The sequence below is a fragment of the Rhipicephalus microplus genome, chromosome 5, assembly GCF_043290135.1.
Source record: "Rhipicephalus microplus isolate Deutch F79 chromosome 5, USDA_Rmic, whole genome shotgun sequence".
NCBI lineage: Eukaryota > Metazoa > Arthropoda > Arachnida > Ixodida > Ixodidae > Rhipicephalus > Rhipicephalus microplus.
In genome coordinates this window covers 197,926,731-197,946,279 of record NC_134704.1, presented here as the reverse complement: position 1 = coordinate 197,946,279, position 19,549 = coordinate 197,926,731, and positions in this window count along the sequence as shown.

Genomic DNA, 19,549 nt, shown 5'->3' with positions numbered 1-19,549 from the left:
AATTACAATAGGTATAATATGTTGTGAGAGGGATATAGAAAGGGGTTTTGGTTCCTGGTCTGACGTTCGGCAATGTGGTCTTCTGCATGAGATCAAATGTTCAAGCAAGATTAGAAATTAAGCAACGTGGAATAGGTGGACTTGCCTTAAGATTGATTTGATTTGTGGGGTTTAACGTCCCAAAACCACCATATGATTATGAGAGACGCCGTAGTGGAGGGCTCCGGAAATTTTGACCACCTGGGGTTCTTTAACGTGCACCCAAATCTGAGCACACGGGCCTCGACATTTCCGCCTCCATCGGAAATGCAGCCGCCGCAGCCGGGATTTGAACCCGCGACCTGCGGGTCAGCAGCCGAGTACCTTAGCCACTAGACCACCGCGGCGGGGCGGGCTTGCCTTAAGAGCTCACGGGAATACACCAAATCAGGGAGTACTAGGTGATATGGGATGGACATCATTTGAGGGCAGGGAGGCTAGCAGCAAGATAAAATTTGAGAAGCGATTGCGAGAAATGGGGGAGGAGTGTTGGGCTAGGAAGGTTTTCAGGTACTGGTACATGAAGAATGTTGATACAAAATGGAGGAAGCGAACCAGAAAATTGATGGGTAAATACTTAGAAAACAGCAGGGGGCCAAACCAAAACGAACTATCGGTTAAGAAGAAGGTGAAGGATACGGAGACGGACATGTGTAGAATTGGCATGATTAAGAAGTCCGCACTAGAGATCTATCGAACTTTTATGGAGGAAATTGCCAAGGAGAGGATCTATGATATTACTCGGGGTAGTTCTCTACTGTTTGAGGCTAGGACGGAAGTATTGCGAACCAAGACATGTCGGGCCAAATACGAAGGAGTAGACACGATATGCAGTGCATGTGGAGAAAAGGAGGAAACTGCCTAACACTTGATAACGGTCCGTAAAGGGTTTCACCCTATAGTTCAGGATGATGGCGCATAGTTTTTCAAAGCACTGGTGTTTAGGGACAGGGAGGGCAAGATAGACTTTAAGCGGGTTGCCTTAACTTGAAGGAGGTTATCACATTGGTGGCTAAAGTCAAGGCACGAGTGAAAAACCCTTCGCTGCAAAGTACCAGTCCTCAACTTCACTATTGAAAGGGGAAAAAAGATAAATTCAGCCTTTGGTTCACTAAGCATTACAGCTAGGTGACGTTAGCCACCGCCTGATCCAAAGGGTACAGCCTCATCAATTCAATCCAAGCTAATCCAAAACGTTGTCTACACCTTTTGGACTGTTTCGCCGGGGCAGTGACTGCTAGACCTTGTGAAAATAGCGCTATTTTCAGCCAACTTGGCTTGGATTCGTACAAAGCTATGGCTTTTAAAGAATAGTCCGTCAGTCAACCTGAGGTTCTCTGCAGAGTTAAATCTGGTTCTCTGGGCACATTTTTTTGCGTGTGGCATGCTGTGGCTTTTGGTTACCGTAGGCTAGGCGACGTCAAGTTCTCTGGGCGTGTGGCGTGTGTGCATTCGTGCGTGCGTGGAACGAGCTGTACGCGATCGTGAGCTTTACACATCTGTGTTGTGCTGGACGTGCGCTGATTGCGGTGTCTTTGTAGTGGGTGTGGGCACTGCGATTGAACTTATCGTTGCTCATGTGCTTGACGAACGCGGACGGTGTTTGCAGCACTTGAACTTGCACTAGGGTTCCTTACACTAGAGACCATATTTGCACTGTCACTACGTGCTTCAGCGTTATTTTTGTGATTGCTAATATTTGATCTTTTTTGTGTGAGGTGGCAGCATTTGTTGTACAAATTTTACTGAGCATGAAAGTGTGTTTCTTACTGTGCTTGATCATATGCTTCGGCAACTTGCTTTTGACTGTTTTGCCGCATGCTCATCGAATGTATCAATTCAGCAATGAGTGCGTTGCAGCCGTTTTATAGGTCAACGAGGCCGATTTTCTGTCTTGGGTAAGCCATGCAAGTGTTACACAATGTAATTTCGACTGAGATCCTGATCGTGATTGCAAAATCGAGAAGTGAGTCGTTCCTGCTTGAGAAACACGAATCAAATTGGAAGAGCTTGCATGACTCTACTCATTCCTCATACAGCTGCATACGATCATACTATCGATAGTTGTACATAAACAAGTGTTTGACGCCTAGGTATGTAGTATGTGCAGTTTGCGCCCCGCAGGTTTTCCTGCATACGCGTGCCTCATTTTCCGGCGCGAAATGGCGCTCTTGTAAGCAATAAACAGACTAGTATCAATTCCTTTCAGAGATAAAAAAACAGATAGGCACCTGTTTTTGTTTTTTCTGTAATTGGAAAGTAAGCGAATTCCTAAGGAGAAAAAAAAACTTCATGTAGGGTGACAGCAAAAAAAGCACTGAAAAAATGGTGACTTCTTTTGATGTACAAAAATGTTGCACAATGACGTAATTTACAATTTGAGACTTATATATATCATTGAAGAAAGGTGACTGTGGTGTACTTAGAAAAACGTACTAAATGACATTAAGCATATGAACAAATATTGTACATACAAATGTATGTTCAACAGTTGCATATGTTTTATATAACCAGCTGTTTACTTTTGCATAATGATGCCAGAAGCAGCACGAGTGTTATCAACATCAGTTGCGGTAAGCTGATATGTAGCGCTTGCGCTCTCAACGGTGATAGCCCCAAACACTGCTACATAAATCTACCAATGTGTATGGCACTTAACTACAATCGACATCAACTGGTCATGACGGCTGCATCATAGGAGTTCATGTGTAATATTTAGAAAATTCTTTAGTTAACATTGCAACTGCAATTGACCTTTCAAGCAACATTGTGCCTGAGTGGTGTCTATTTCCACAGCAGTGTCGAGACCTGGTGTGGCTCTGTGGTAGAATACTTGATTGCCACACAGGATGTTTGATTTTCATTTCATGAGCGAATTAAACCACTGTGAGCATACATTAACAGTATTTGTGCCATGAAGTGGTTTTCCTGCTAGAAAAAAACAAAAAAAGTCACGACCATGCCTTCCCTAAAATGAGTGGCTGGATCCGCATCTGGCTTCACATACACCAACTTTGGTGTTACGTGACATCAATAGATGACGAAGGTATATGACTGGTGCATGTCAGGTGCATGGTATATGACTGGTGACTGGTGCATGGTATGACGTCATGTCTCACATGACACATGCGTGTCATGTGAGAACATGACGTCATACCGCGCTCATGATGCAATCGCAGCCGTTTCGCTAGCTTCACATATAACAAACTTTGTACTTATGTGACATAAATGGACGATGAAGGTAAATGAAACATCCAAACATGATAATCATGATATGCTTGTCATGTAAAACATCACTACATGCTACGCTCATAGCTGGCTCACGGCTGTTTCGCTAGCTCCACATATACCAAATTTGGTATCACGTGGCGTGAATAGACGATAAAGCTAAATGACACGTCCAAACATAATAATAATAATAACATGGAAGTCATGCTCAGTATAATTTACGTCCGTTTCATAACATTCTCATTTTAGCAACATATTAACCTTTCTCATTCGTGCTTCACATATCATCGATTCCCACTGTACGTGGGATCTGCTTTTTTTTAATTAGTGGACTCGTTAGCCTATTTATCTTTTTCTGCATTCACAATTTTATGCCTCATACCCTGGGTGCATTAATCTGAAATTGCACATGTGTGCCTGGAAGCCACCTACATAGTAGGTTCTAATAGGCATGGCCTACCTTTGGTGTGTCATAAACCACTATTTGTCTACTATGCTTCCAAATTACAACTGCACCTTCACTCTTGCTAAATGAGCTCTATTTCATACCTGTCGGCTTCATAATAGGATGTGACAGTATTGTGTGCTCTAAAATAGTGTGATATTCATACCCTGGTTTCCTCTTGGCTCCGTTGATGCCAGGGATGCATGCATAGTCCTTGTGCAGTTCTAGCCATGTAGTACGAAACACACACAAAACTCTCTTCTTCGAGGTAGAGGTACGTGTAGGAGGGAGTAGAGATTAAGTGACAAATTGCTAAGGGGTTCTTATGGCGAGGCTACCTCGCTGAGCTAGCGGGACCTCTGTTCCCATCCAGCCTCTGCCACTTTTGAACTACAATTAAGTTTTTACTAACTCGAGAATGAGCAGAGTTATGCGTTTGTGTTAGCATGGAAGCATATAAAAGTAGCAGAGACCAAGGTGAGAAGCAACATTGCATCTTTACAATTCTCAAAATAATTATTTCTTTTTGTGACTGGTTTCTCGAGTCACTCTTCAGCATGTGGCTATGCAAAGCAATCTTATGATGCAAAACAGTGCCAAAATATTCTGTGTAAAGTTAGGGCTGTGTTTTCTGGAGCACATTTAGCTAGTGTGTAGGCTGTATTAGCATTGGACTAGATTAAGTTGTGCATTACTTGATGGGGAAGAAATTTAATAGCGCCATATAGGAAAGGTGGGTGAAAACGACAGACACAACATATGTGTCTTTTGCCCTCTATTTCATCTACTGTGCTGCTTGATACCTTCCTAAACAATCCATATTCAGTAGTATACCTGCAGTGTGGGCTGCCATGCACAGTCTAAACAAGTGCTCCACAAAATTTGGGAGAGTCATTCATTTCAGAGTACGAGAGTAGATTGATTGATATGTGGGGTTTAACGTCCCAGAACCAACATATGATTATGAGAGATGCCGCAGTGGAGGGCTCCGGAAATTTCAACCTCCTGGGGTTCTTTAACGTGCACTCAAATCTGAGCACACGGGCTTACATTTCTGCCTCCATGCGAAATGCAGCCGCTGCAGCTGGGATTCGATCCCGTGACCTGCGGGTCAGCAGTCGAGTACCTTAGCCACTAGAGCACCGCGGCGGGGAATTACGGGAGTTGCACCACATCTGGCATGTACGGGTTACATCATTTAAAAAGGAAATGGGTATACTACACTTACGAGAAAGTTAAAATAATGTCAGAAATTCTATTGTTGGAGAGAAAGGAGAAAGGTTGCCAGTGCTATATATGTCGATAGTTATAACACGAGAACAAAACGACGACACAAAGACAAGAAGGACACAAAGGATCTTGTCTCTGTGTCGTCGTTTTGTTCTCGCGCTATAACTATCGTCATGCCATACCAACTAGCCCAAGCTGCCATACTTCTAAGCTACATATGTATTGGTGAAAAACATTAAACAAACCTTTCTGAGAGAAACAGATTCTGGGGAATTGCAGGATTATAGGCACTTTTGAGTTTGTACTACGGATGATCTGAAAGTATGGTCTGTCATATATCTTGGCCGGTATACATATTGCGCATGCACATCTGCACTTTACAGCAAAAGTTATTGCAATGAATTGAGACAATAAAGTTTTTGAAATATTTGTTGCAGCTACAGAAACACCGCTTGCCGTGGGTTTCTTCTTTGAGCCTAGAAATATGTTACTTAAGATGTAGATTCCCACTGCAAGTGAAACAAGTTGTGCAAAGTCATGGCGTTCACGTGAACGCGTCAACGAAGTCTAAACAACCATAGCTTCAAAGGCATACAGGAGATACTTCACTGCAGTATATATTATGAATCCCAGAGCTGACCCACGTGAGAGCCACGACTGTAGTTTGTAACAAACAAGTTCATTGTATAATTTTTATTATCGGTTTTGCTGCAAGAGCCGGGCACGCTCATTTTCAGGCCTTCGACCGCCACGGCCATACCAGAATCTTTGAAAAACTTTTACTAAATTGTTTTAGACTATTTGTGCCCACGTCACAAGTAGTTTAAATGTGAGCCTCCGTGATAACGATTCCATGGGTTCACGATTAGTCAACTTTTTGGGCTAGGGATTGTATTAAACATCGTACGGTGAGTGGACGGGTTGTTGGGCTAGTTTGTGTATCATACTTATGTGCGCAATAGCTCGAGGTAACCACGTCACATCACCACAAATTTGGTTTCTAAAGATAACGCTTACTCTGATCTACGGGCTGGAGTCAAAGTTACACTGGTTTGACCCGAGATCAAAGCGGTGGAAACGAAAGTATGTGTGTTACTTAGCCCTAAACTGTCCTGTTTCAATTCAGACAGAGTGCTGCAGTACAACAATACCCGTATCAAAGCGCATGAACATATAACTTTGATGCGCACGTGGTGTTAATTCTTATTGGCATGCTTGTCAAAAGCCACATCCAAGAGGTCCGACACCGATTTTGTGATATATATAGTTAACTTTTGATAAGCACACCTTCGATCAATGCTCATGCATGCAGTTTGTTTAGAATTTCGCTTCAGCCGCAGCCGCGAATATTTAGGTTCTCTTCCACAACATGCTTAACTTGCAAGATTGAAATTAAAGATATTCGCCTTAGTTGTTTTAAACTGATCGAGTATTACCATGTATTCATTCATTTATTTGAACTCACTTTCCTCCGGTATATGTCACCTGAAGCAACATGTTCTTTGCATGCGGCATTCACGCCAAAAATCAATCATTTTTTCTCGAATTAATTAAAAAATTCACTTGTCACAATGTTTCACAATGATTTTCGAATGTACATGTGCTGGCACAGATACATGATTATTCCTAATTGTGCATATGTATATATATATAAATTTTGTTCACTAGTACAGTTGTGTTGTGCACTTATTATTTTAATTATTGGGTATATATGATCTATATATCATGTTAACATATATATGTGTGTATGAGTTCGATTTATCAGAGTAGTCTTATATTTCTACATAGAAATTATCAAGTTTTTTGCGTATATGCCCGTGCCTTTTTATCCTCCTGCACATATTACGTTTGATGTTCTAATTGATGCTTTAAGGATTAACACTGACATTTGTTTTGACGTTGTTATGTTAAAATTACCAATATTATTTCTTGCCATTCTTGGGAGGACGAACTGCCAATCACCTAGTGGCACATAACCACATACCAGCAATATGTGTGCCACACATCTGGAAGAAAGGCTTTGACGACATACGCGATGGGATCGTGGAATTATTCATGACTTGGCGGGCAATCATATTCGTCAAACCATTTTACCCTCCCGTACAAATTTGGTTTACCTAAAGCTAAAGGAGTGATCACGAGAGCAACCAGTTGTAGGCGACTAGGTAGATAGATAGGCAGACCATTGAAGTGAATTTTTCCTTCTTAGTCAATTGAACGCTTAGTCAATTGAATTTTTTATAATGCTTTCTAGTAACTGTCCATCACTGCTCAGTTATAGGTGTACATATAAGTTAATAAAACGGCAGTCATTATTTAGGTGCTGAAAGGTGCATATGCGACGCAAAATATCTTTTAAAACCAAATTCGAAATAAACTTCGCTTATCAAAATATAAAACGGAGCTGGAGCGACAGATATTGTCACAATCATAGAATACCTTCTTGCTAGGAAGCGCAGCCACTATTACAAAGAACACACAACACAAGCGCTTATAGTGGCTGCGCTTCCTAGCAAGATGGATCCTTACCAACTGGCCCGATACAATTGTTCATAGAATACCACCATGGTCATTACAAACGTACATATCCAAACATGGGGAAGGGCCGATCGTATATGCGTTCAAAGATAAATTAGCATTTGTTTTGCTTCACTGCAGTACAAAAATGTCACACGGTGAAGCGTACTTGCTTTGCGGTAAAGCATATTTGTTGTGAACACACTGAAGGCGGCGCTCCCTGATGTATACAACTTGTAGGACCTTCTTGCACAAGCTCCTACCAAGTTTGAACAGCGCGAATGAATGCAGACAGAAGAGAACAAGCACATACACCCACAGAGAATAAACATCCTTGCTGCACGATCATTGATCGAAGGTGTGCCTGTAAAAAATCTAGCTATATATGTAGCGAAAGGTATTGGATCTCTTGGGTTGCTCATGACAAGCAGACTAATAAGAGTTAACATCTTATGCGCATCAAATTCATATCGCCATGCACTTTTACATGTGCGAATTCACACACAAATGCATGTATTGTAACCTGACAATTCAGGGCTAAGTAACGCACATGTTTTCGTTTCCACCGTTTTCAACTCTGGTCACAACGACGCAATTTCGACTCGAACGACTAGATCAAAGTAAATATTATCTCTAGAGACCAGATTCGTGATGACATGACGTGATTATATCTCAAGCTATCGCGCATACAAGTATGATAAACAAACTAGCCCGCCAACGCACTTCAGCTAGCTCACATGCTTTATATATAGTTCTATGTACATTGTACATCATTCGTCAGACATTCAGAACTGCTTCTCATCTGACGATCTAATTTGTGCAGTATCGATTGTAGTGTGTGTTTATGACGGTATGACGTTTTATGAGAAAGGTGGCCATATCAGCTGCTTAAAGCAGAAACGAACGTTATCGCGGAGGCTCACGTTGGGAGCACACTTACGAAAACTGCATTAGTAACCTGACTCCTAGTACGTGTTTCTCAAAAATTCTGGCGCCAGCTGCACCGATCAATTTTTTATGGGTATATCGATCATATAAAAAAGAAATGAGTGAGCGCGGAATATCACCACCACTGTATGCAACCAAATCTCTTTCAACGACTCACTCACAACTTTTCTACATATGTACCCACCGAGAAAATCAACCATAAAAATTAAGTCGTACAATAAACTCGGCTGTTATAAATAATACAGTTGTGATTGTCTCATTGATTTTACATTATGCTCTTAATTGTCACCGGTACGTATTCCTTGCACAACTTGTTTCATTTGCAGTACAAATTCGTTTTGCAACAATATTTATGAGTGCAAAGTTCATCTTGGATTTTCTCAAGAGTACCCAATATGCACTATAAGCATGCAGTTTATGTAGCTGTAATTAATACCAAAAACTTGGTTCCCTAGATTCATCAACTGCAATAGCGTTTGTGGTGCAGTGGTGCATATATATATATATATATATATATATATATATATATATATATATATATATATATATAAAGAGAGAGAGAGCATCGAACGTGTTATTCAAAGGGGTCGTAGGTTCGATTCCTGCTCACGGCTGGTTATTTTTTCATCCACTTTTCTTTCTTCTGATTTACATTCCATTGGTTCTAATAACTTCCCCTGTACATTCCTTGGCATTACTGTCTGTTAGATCTCATTAATATTGTGTTAAAACACGGAAAAACGAGCCCTTAGGTATACACTTCTTTCCCTTATATATATATATATATATATATATATATATATATATATATATATATATATATATATATATATATATATATATATATATATATATATATATATATATATATATATATATATATATATATATATATATATATAGGTATGGGATATGGCACAACGGGACCGTTGTCAACAAGGATAAATATATTTATTTCCCAACAGTTTCGGGAGGGGTCCTCCCTTCATCAGGGGATGAGTTATACTGACATGAATTTCCAAACTTCGTTGCTGCCGCGTCCCTCTCGCCTTGAAACATGTTTGCGAGAGTGAGAGGGAACTAGAAAAAAAAGGGGGGGGGGAGAAAAAAAAGAAAAAGAAAGAAAAGAAAGAAAGTAAAAAAGAGGGAGAACCACTGTCAACACTGAGAACAAAACCAACTGTCCCTGTACGTCCACATACGTTTCTTATCACGTGCTGTTCAGTTCTCGACGTGCGTCGGGCCACCCAAGATTGTCGCCGCAGTGCCGGGAGGGTCCGTGACGGCGTGCGTAAAAAAAGAGTTTCCCCGTAATGGGTCGGTCGGCATGCGGCGTGCGTAAAGGAAGGGTCTCCCGTTAATGGGTCGGTCGGCTCTTTTTACCTTTAATCTTCGTCCGTTTCCCTTCAATGGTCATCAAGTGGTAGGCGAACGAAAACACTTTGTATGTGCATGTGGAAAAAGGAAGAAAAGAAAAAATGAATGAAGAAAAAACGAAAACAAGAATGGACAGTGTACACGTACGAGTCAGTCTGAAAAAAGCATAGTCTCCAGTTATCAATCTTTGTCACCAATTTCCTCCTGGCTTACTTCTCGGAGGCAGTTGAGTTCACCGGGGTCCACGTTGATGCCGGCTACTAATGTTCTAAATTTGAAAACCAAATATGCGTCACGCTGTTCGCGCTCGCGTCTGTTTGAGAAACCAGACTGCAACAGAGTTACGCTGATATTTTCAAAACTGTGGTTTGGCAGGCGCAGATGTCTAGATAAAGGTAGTTCCGGCAGTGAAGTGGCGAGGTACCGGTGATTGTTGAACCGCAGCCGAAATGGCGTGTCTGTTTGGCCGATATATTCTTGTCCGCAGATGTTGCAATGTAGCATGTATATTACGTTACTGGAGTCACAATTAAGGCTTTCAGTTATGCAGACCTTGAAATCCGAAAAGTTCGCTTTGGATTCACGTGTTGTGACCATCTGTGGGCATACCTTGCATCGAGCTTTTCCTCAGGGATGGTACCCTGATTGAAGTTTTGGGGTGGTTGTTTTTGCTCTGACAAGAATGTCCTTCAGATTTTTATCCCGGCGGTACACCACGTGAAGTGGCTTCGCGAAGATAGAAGTTAAGCGTTTGCTTTGCCTGATTATGTTGAAATTACGGGACAGTATGTTGTTGATTCGTGGCGCTGATGAGGAGTAAGTTAGTACAAGGTTCGTTTGGGAAGTCGTTTAAGATACTCTTTTTGATCCCTTAATAATATCATTCCTGTTCACGTTGCGAGCACGTAGTATGGCATCGTCAATAATGTCTTCCGGATAATTTTGTTTCAATAAAGAAAGCGTTAGGTGTTCCGCGTGTCTGTCAAATTCCCGCATATCGGTGCATATTCTTCGGTACCGGTAGGCCTGAGAATATGGAATACCCGTTTTGCAATGCTTTGGGTGGCTGCTGTTGAAATGTAGGTACATTTGACGGTGTGTAGGCTTTTTGTAAAGGTTTGTTGACAAGCGGTCATTTTCGACCGTGACAGTGACGTCCAAAAAGTTAATGCTAGTTTTGGAAATTTTGTGCGTGAATTTTATATACGGGTGGCACTTGTTAAAATCCTCTATGAAGCGGAAAAGACTTCCCTCATCATGGTTCCATATCATAAAAATATCGTCTAAGTATCTTCTGTAGTAGAAAGGTTTCAAGGTGCACAAAAAGGTTTCGGGGTGCACAAAATTTCCAAAACTAGCATCAACTTTTTGGATGTCACTGTCCAAAAACGGACGAAGATTAAAGGTAAAAAAAGCCGACCGACCCATTAACGGGAGACCCTTCCTTTACGCACGCCGCATGCCGACCGACCCATTACGGGGAAACCCTTTCTTTACGCACGCCGTCACGAACCCTCCCGGCACCGCGGCGACAATCTTTGGTGGCCCGACACACGTCGAGAACTGAACAGCACGTGATCAGAAACGTATGTGACGTACACGGACAGTCGGTTTCGTTCTCAGTGTTGACAGTGGTTCTTCCTCTTTTTTACTTTCTATCTTTTGTTTCTTTTTCTTTTTTTCTCTCCCCCCCTTTTTTTCTAGTTCCCTCTCACTCTCGCAAACATGTTTCAAGGCGAGAGGGACGCGGCAGCAACGAAGTTTGGAAATTCATGTCAGTATAACTCATCCCCTGATGAAGGGAGGACCTCTCCCGAAACTGTTGGGAAATAAATATATTTATCCTTGTTGACAACGCTCCCGTTGTGCCATATCCCATACCTTCACAAAGACTCACTGGCCCATTGAATTATTACTCCCACTATATATATATATATATATATATATATATATATATATATATATATATATATATATATATATATATATATATATATATATATATATATATATAGTGCTTCGTGAAGAAAGCAACAGAATACCAATCAAGAAGGTTGTAAAGCAGGGGGACACAATCTCACCAATGCTATTTACCGCGTGCTTACAGGAGGTTTTCAGAAGCCTAGAATGGGAGCAGTTAGGGATAAGAATTAATGGAGAAGAATACCTTAGTAACCTGCGCTTCGCCGATGACACTGCATTGCTGAGTAACTCAGGGGACGAATTGCAACTCATTATTACGGAGTTGGACAAGGAGAGCAGAAAGCTGGGTCTTAAAATTAATCTGCAGAAAACGAAAGTATTGTACAACAACCTCGGAAAGGAGCAGCGCTTCGAGATAGGTAATAGTGCACTTGAAGTTGTAAAAGACTATGTCTACTTAGGGCAGGTAATAACCGCAGAGCCGAACTACGAGATTGAAGTAACTAGAAGAATAAGAATGGGGTGGAGCACATTCGGCAAGCACTCTCAAATTATGACAGGTAGATTGCCACTATCCCTCAAGAGGAAGGTATATAACATCTCTATCTTGCCGGTACTTAGCTACGGAGCAGAAACCTGGAGACTTACAAAGAGGGTTCAGCTTAAATTGAGGACGATGCAGCGAGCAATGGAAAGAAGAATGGTAGGTGTAACCTTAAGAGACAAGAAGAGAGCAGAGTGGATTAGAGGACAAACGGGGGTTAAGGATATCATAGCTGAAATCAAGAAGAAGAAATGGGCATGGGCAGGGCATGTAGCGCGTAGACAGGATAACCGCTGGTCATTAAGGGTAACTAACTGGATTCCCAGAGAAGGGAAGCGGGTTAGGGGGAGACAGAAGGTTAGGTGGGCAGATGAGATTAAGAAGTTTGTGGGTATAAATTGGCAGCAGCAAGCACAAGACCGGGTTAACTGGCGGAACATGGGAGAGGCCTTTGTCCTGCAGTGGACGTAGTCAGGCTGATGATATATATATATATATATATATATATATATATATATATATATATATATATATATATATATATATATATATGGCATAACGGGAGCGTTGTCAACAAGGATAAATATATTCATTTCCCAACAGTTACTTGGGGGGATGAAATGACTCATCCCCTGACGTGTAACGCATCCCCTAGAGTATAACTCATACCCTGATGAAAAAATGACCCCCCCAGAAACTGTTGGGAAATATATTTATCCTTGTTGACTACGCTCCCGTTGTGCCATATCCCATACCTTCACGAAGACTAACTGGCCCATTGAATTATATATATATATATATATATATATATATATATATATATATATATATATATATATATATATATATATATATATATATATATATATATATATATATATATATATATATATATATATATATATGTATATATATATATATATATATATATATATATATATATATATATAGAAGCGGCTCGATTGGCTGGGAAAATTGGAGGCGACTTGCGGTCGCTGCACACGATTGCAGTAGCGTGCTACGTGCCCGACGCAACCACAAGCAAAGCAGATGGGGCGATTGTCCGCAGTGCGCCATCGGTTCGCGGGTCCCATCCATGTCGAAGAACGCGATGGGCGAGCCGGCTGCTGATATAACTGCATAGTGGGCGGCACACGGGGCACGTGGATGACGTCGGTATATGTAGGCGGCACAGTTTCTCCGAAGGCCTGGGGTCTGGCGATGGTTTCGGTGTAACCAAGAGGGCCAGTCACAGGAATCGGTGGGGGTGGCCTGGCGACAACTTGGGCGTAACTGAGTGGTGTAGATACTGGAGTCGGCTGGTGATATTCTGGAACGACCTCCGCGATTTCCTGCTGAATGGCTCGGCGGAGGGGAGGCAGAAGTGTGCTTGACGACTGTTCAGCACGTTGCGGGGAAGCAAAGGCCAGTAAAGAGACCTGGCGGGCAACTTCTTCACGCACGAATGACTTGATTTCAGCAAACAAGGTGGTGTGGTCCGGAAGTGTTGACAAGGCCGAGAGATCAGCGTCACGTGAGGGTGGTCGACGGGTCATCGAGCGCTGCCGTCGCAGCTCCTCGTAACTTTGGCAAAGTGTAATGATCTCTGCCACAGTGCGAGGGTTCTTGGCCAGGAGCATGGTGAAGGCATCGTCGGCGATGCCTTTTAGAACATGGGTAATTCTGTCGGCCTCTGACATGCTCGCGTCCACTTTCTTGCACAAGTCTAGGATGTCCTCTATGTAGCTTGTGAAGGACTCGCCGGTCTGCTGTGCTCGTTCACGTAACCGCTGTTCGGCTTGGAGCTTACGAGCGGCAGGACGGCCGAACACGTCGACGACGGCGGTTTTAAAAGCGGACCAAGTGGGGAAATCGGATGCGTGGTTGTTGTACCACATGCCGGCCACACCCGCGAGGTAGAAAACCAGGTTGCCGAGTTTACCTGCCTCGTCCCAATGATTGGGGATGCTGACGCGTTCGTACATAGCAAGCCAGTCCTCGACGTCGGTGCCATCCGCGCCGGTGAAGACAGGAGGGTCCCGGATGCGGGGAACACCGGAACATGGCGTCGGCGCAGGAGGAAGCGTTTGCTGTGCGGCGTCTTGGTGCATGGTAGAAGGCACGGTGCGGGATCGTAGCTCCAGGGGCATCAGATGCTAACCGAAGGTGTTAGAAGGGCACAGCACCTCCACCAAATTGTTGAGACGTTTATTGGCGGACGGTTGTCGACGATGCTTGACAGTGACAGTCAATGCGGGTACCGACTCTCTGCACGAGCTGCTCTTCTTCTTGCTAAAAAGGGCAACCCACTAGAAGGCGCTGGAGAGGACGACCCACTGTTCGAAGGCTTCACCACAATATATATATATATATATATATATATATATATATATAGTGGGCGTAATAATTCAATGGGCCAGTTAGTCTTCGTGAAGGTATGGGATATGGCACAACGGGAGCGTTGTCAACAAGGATAAATATATTTATTTCCCAACAGTTTCGGGAGGGGACCTCCCTTCATCAGGGGATGAGTTATATATATATATATATATATATATATATATATATATATATATATATATATATATATATATATATATATATATATATATATATATATATATTGTCACGTGGTCGTGACGTGGCCGAAAACAGGAGGATACTTTGTGTTGGGATTTAACAGTTTATTTGGGCGAACCTGTGCCCCATAAACGGTAAATCTGATTACAGTAGCAGTCTTGCACAGATTTATTTATTTATTTATTTATTAGAATACCCTCAGGGCCCGTAGGGCATTACAGAGGGGGTGGGTACAACATATATAACACACAAGAAAAAAAGACAAAATAAAGAAACAAGTATCAGATGCGCAAATCAGGAAGGCAACATAAGTCAACTAAAAATGTATAAGAATTCAAGCACATACAAGACAAAGATAGATAATGGAAACTGCGTATAGTTACAAGCATTGCTGAGAAATTGCAGTCTTGAATAACAAAGGGTCTGTTATTGATACAACGGAAGAGGGAAGGTGGTTCCAATCGGCGGCTGTTTTCGGTAAGAAGGCTGCTGAAAAGAATTTGGTGCGGCAAATTCTTTTCAGATAGCAGTGAACGGAGCGTCGGCCGTTGATCAACTACTGACAAGCGGCGAAGTGCGTTGGCATTAATACTCTTGCCGTTGAATGTTACAGCGTTATGACTGGCAGCGACGAGTGTCCCAGAATAATCTGTACAGTTCGCAGAGTGGGCGTTATCTTATCGAAATTATCTACTAAAGTCCGGAAGCTCCTCGAAAACTGCACGCGCGTTTTGCGCTGAGAATTGTGTAGTGTTTTGGGGCTATAACAAAACTTTAGAAATGGAACGTGGCATTGCCCCCCTCTGAAAAAGACATCGTGCCGATGCTTTAACTAACGATGAAGGTACAACAATAACGCAAGAAAGTACAATAAATAAATTACAATACAATAATATTACAAAAAAAACTGTTTCTGTTTGTTAACGCGTATGAAACGGCTTGAGGCGCGGGACATGGACGACTTCAGGTCGCGATCGGCGTCGTTCGTGATGCCTTCGTGATGCCGTCGCGAAGTTCGTCGCGAAGTTCGACGACTTCAGTTCGTGATGCCGTCGGGGACAACCTCGTAATCAAGTGGGCTGAGACGTCAAACCACCATGTACGGTCCGAAGTACCGTCGCAGAAGCTTTTCACTTAGTCCACGTCAGCATATCGGCGTCCACACCCAAACACGTTCACCGGGCTGGTATTCCACGAAGCGTCGTCGAAGATTGTAACGGCGGCTGTCGGTCGTCTGTTGATTCTTGATACGGAGACGCGCGAGTTGTCGGGCTTCTTCGGCACGTTGAAGGTACTCACTCACATCGAGGTTTTCTTCGTCGGTGACGTTGGGTAACATGGCATCGAGCGTCGTTGCCGGGCTCCTTCCGTAGACCAACTTGTATGGAGATATCTGCGTCGTCTCCTGCACCGCCGTGTTGTATGCGAAGGTGACGTACGGAAGAATGGCGTCCCACGTCTGGTGTTCGACATCGACGTACATTGCCAGCATGTCGGCGATCGTGAGGTTGGACGCTAGGAGTCGCAGAGTGCGGACGCACGTTGTGTAGGCTCCGCAGTTTTCAAATGATTTTTGTTAAAAAATTGCAAAACTTGGCTAAAGTCTCTACGCCAATCGACGGAGGAAGTTCAGCCGAACACCTGGATACCAACTATTGCAAGGTGGGCCCGCTTTTTCGGCACTGACACCGATAATTCTGTGTCGCCACGAAGATCAAACATTGCGTCTGCCGCCGCAGCGGCGGGGAGAGCTAGGTCCAACGCGTCGACGAGGACGCCTGGGGCGACCCCGGAACGCCTCGACGGCGCGTCTAGCACCACGATGGAGGTTGTAAGCGTGGAAGGAGAAGATATGCAACCGGAGGACTTTACCAACGACGCCGGATGGTGCGAAGTTCACAGAAGAAACATCACGAAAACATCTGGAGGGATTTCAGGCCCGAAGAGAACCATGCTAAGAGACGCTGCTGCGCCGACGGGCGCGCCTGGGGACAGCAAGTGGAAAGGTGAACGAACCATACGACAAATTGCTAATGCAAGCAGACTTCCTCGTCTACCGGCAGAAGACTACAAAGTGATCGTGCGACCACGAGGAGGACTCAGCGTTTCGGAGCATAGGCAGGCACGCATATACTGCTGCCTGAGAAACGCCGCTGGCGTCGGTCGCGAAGCAGCAGAAGAAGACAGTATATGCATAAACTACAAGCAGAATATCGTGGTCGTCAGCACGCCGTCCGAAGAGCGAGCCAGGCGGTACGGAGCCATCACGAAGATCCGAGTGGGAGAGCAAGAACACGAAGCCAGCGCCTACAGAGCAGCGCCGGAAAACACATCTAAGGGACTCATAAGAGGGATATCCCAAGAGGAAAGTTCCGAAGATATTATAGACAACCTAGTGACAGCAAGAAACCCAAGCATATTACACGCGAAGAGGATGGGCAACACAGACAATGTAATCGTGCTCTTCGACGGACTACACGTGCCGAGATACGTGAAATACGGAGCGCTCATCGTCCGGTGCTCGCTATACAGAAAACACATTGACATTTGCTACGAATGTGGGAGGCTGGGACACAGGGCGGACGTTTGCCCCAACCCAGACGAAAAAATAGGCAGAGGATGCGGCGTGGCCAACCCGCCGCAAGAACACCAGTGTGAAGCAAGATGTCAGCTATGCGGGCAAGCTCACTTTACGGGAGACAGACGCTGCAAGGCAAAGTACAAGATACCGTATTTGGTCCGGCGAAGACGCTGGGAGCGACGAAGAAGAGAAGAAGCGGAGGCCGAAACACCATGCGGCATCAACGACTACAACAAACGAGCTGGCAAAGCAACGAGCGAGAACACCCAGGGATCAGAAGGCCATCGCACAGAAGGCTCACCCCCGGGACCATACGAGGGGGACAGTCGGAAGCAGCCCGGTCGCAGACCAAGGTCGAGGACCCGGTCCAGAACCCGTTAGAGAACCCGATCGAGAACCCGATCGAGATCCAGGGCAACGTCAAGATTGCAATCCAGCCGAGGAGCGGTAGAAACTCAGGCACAGGTGAGCTTTGCAGACGCGGTCTCTGGCACTGCTGTTACACCTACACGTGCGGGGTCCGCCTTAGAACAGGAAATAACACAGATCAGACAGTTGTTAGAGCAAATAAAGCGAGAAAACGCGACGCTAAGGGAAGAGGTAAAATTGCTTAAAGTAGAAAACGCTAAGCTTAAGAACCCAAAACACTCAGAGATGACCCATACCACGCCAACACCCATTAGGGCGTCGACACCTCTTCGAGCTCCGGCGACGCCCGTTCCCGCGTCGATGAGTGGAGAAACGCCACCGCATAAACGAAGGGCAAAGGAAAACGCCGATGAGCAAAGCGACTCTACACTCGGAGAAGTAAAAGGCATGTTTCAGGAAATGTTCGTAGGTTTACAGCAGCAATTCATGCAGATGCGCGCGGACCTACAACAGCAGATAACGCAGATGCGAGATGAAATGTCTCAGAGGTTCGACACCCTCGAGGGTAGGGTAGGGCAGCTAGAAAACGTCTCGAAAGACGCCCGACCCGCAGGAGCGAGGCCGGTCAAGAGCAAGCCGTACAGCAGACCACCTGCGGCTGAGAACAGCTGCATAGAAAACTCGAGTAGCCAACATGGCGCCGCCTAATGAATACACGATTTGGCAGTGGAATTGTCGTGGGTTTCGTCGTAAGCGGGGTAACCTGCAGCAATTCGTAAAAACCAAGCAAGCACCAGATGTAATCGCCCTCCAGGAAACTGGGGGGACCGCAAAATTATCAGGATACAAATCATATAGCACTTTAGCTGAAAAAGCAACAGTAACCACACTGATACATCGTAATATAACGGCTGTAGAACACGATACTGGCGTATGCAACATAGACCACGTCCTACTAGAAATTCTCCCGTCTCGAAAAAAGGAGGGAAGCTTGTTTGTGTTGAACGTGTACAGTCCACCACGACAAAAGGTAAAGTTTGGCTCGCTTTTCCGCAAAGTGCTAAACGTAGCGGGCAGACAAGCACTGATCGTCGTGGGCGACTTTAACGCACCACACGCCGCCTGGGGTTACACCATCGAAAACGTTAAAGGCCGCAACCTGTGGAACGACGCGCAGCACGAGGAGCTCACGCTAATAACTAACCCACAAGACCCTACCAGAATGGGGAACAGCGTCAGTAGAGACACCACGCCGGACCTTACATTCATGAGGAATATATCCAACCCTCATTGGACCAACACTAACGTAAATCTAGGCAGCGATCACTACATTGTATGCACAATTTTACAAGCAGGTCCGCGTAAAAAGAAAGGTAGAAAAATAATGTTAACCGAGTGGGACACCTTTCGTAAGATAAGAGAGGACGATGCTACAGAGACCATCGAAGATATACAGAAGTGGACAGACACACTCCAGCGTAGCGTGCAGAAAGCCACCAAACATGTTCCCGAAGAGGCAGGAATGGAAGAAATGGACAGCAAGCTCTTACACATGTGGGGGGCAAAACGCAGCCTGCAAGAGCGCTGGAAAGGTCAAAAGCACAACCGGCGTCTAAGAAAGAGAATCGTCGCGCTCGACAGAGACATAGAAGACTACGCAAATAGGCTGTCCCAGCAGCAGTGGGCAGGCATGTGCACTTTAATGAACAGGCAGTTCGGAATGTCCAAAACTTGGAACATTCTCCGAGGCCTCCTTGATCCAGAAGGC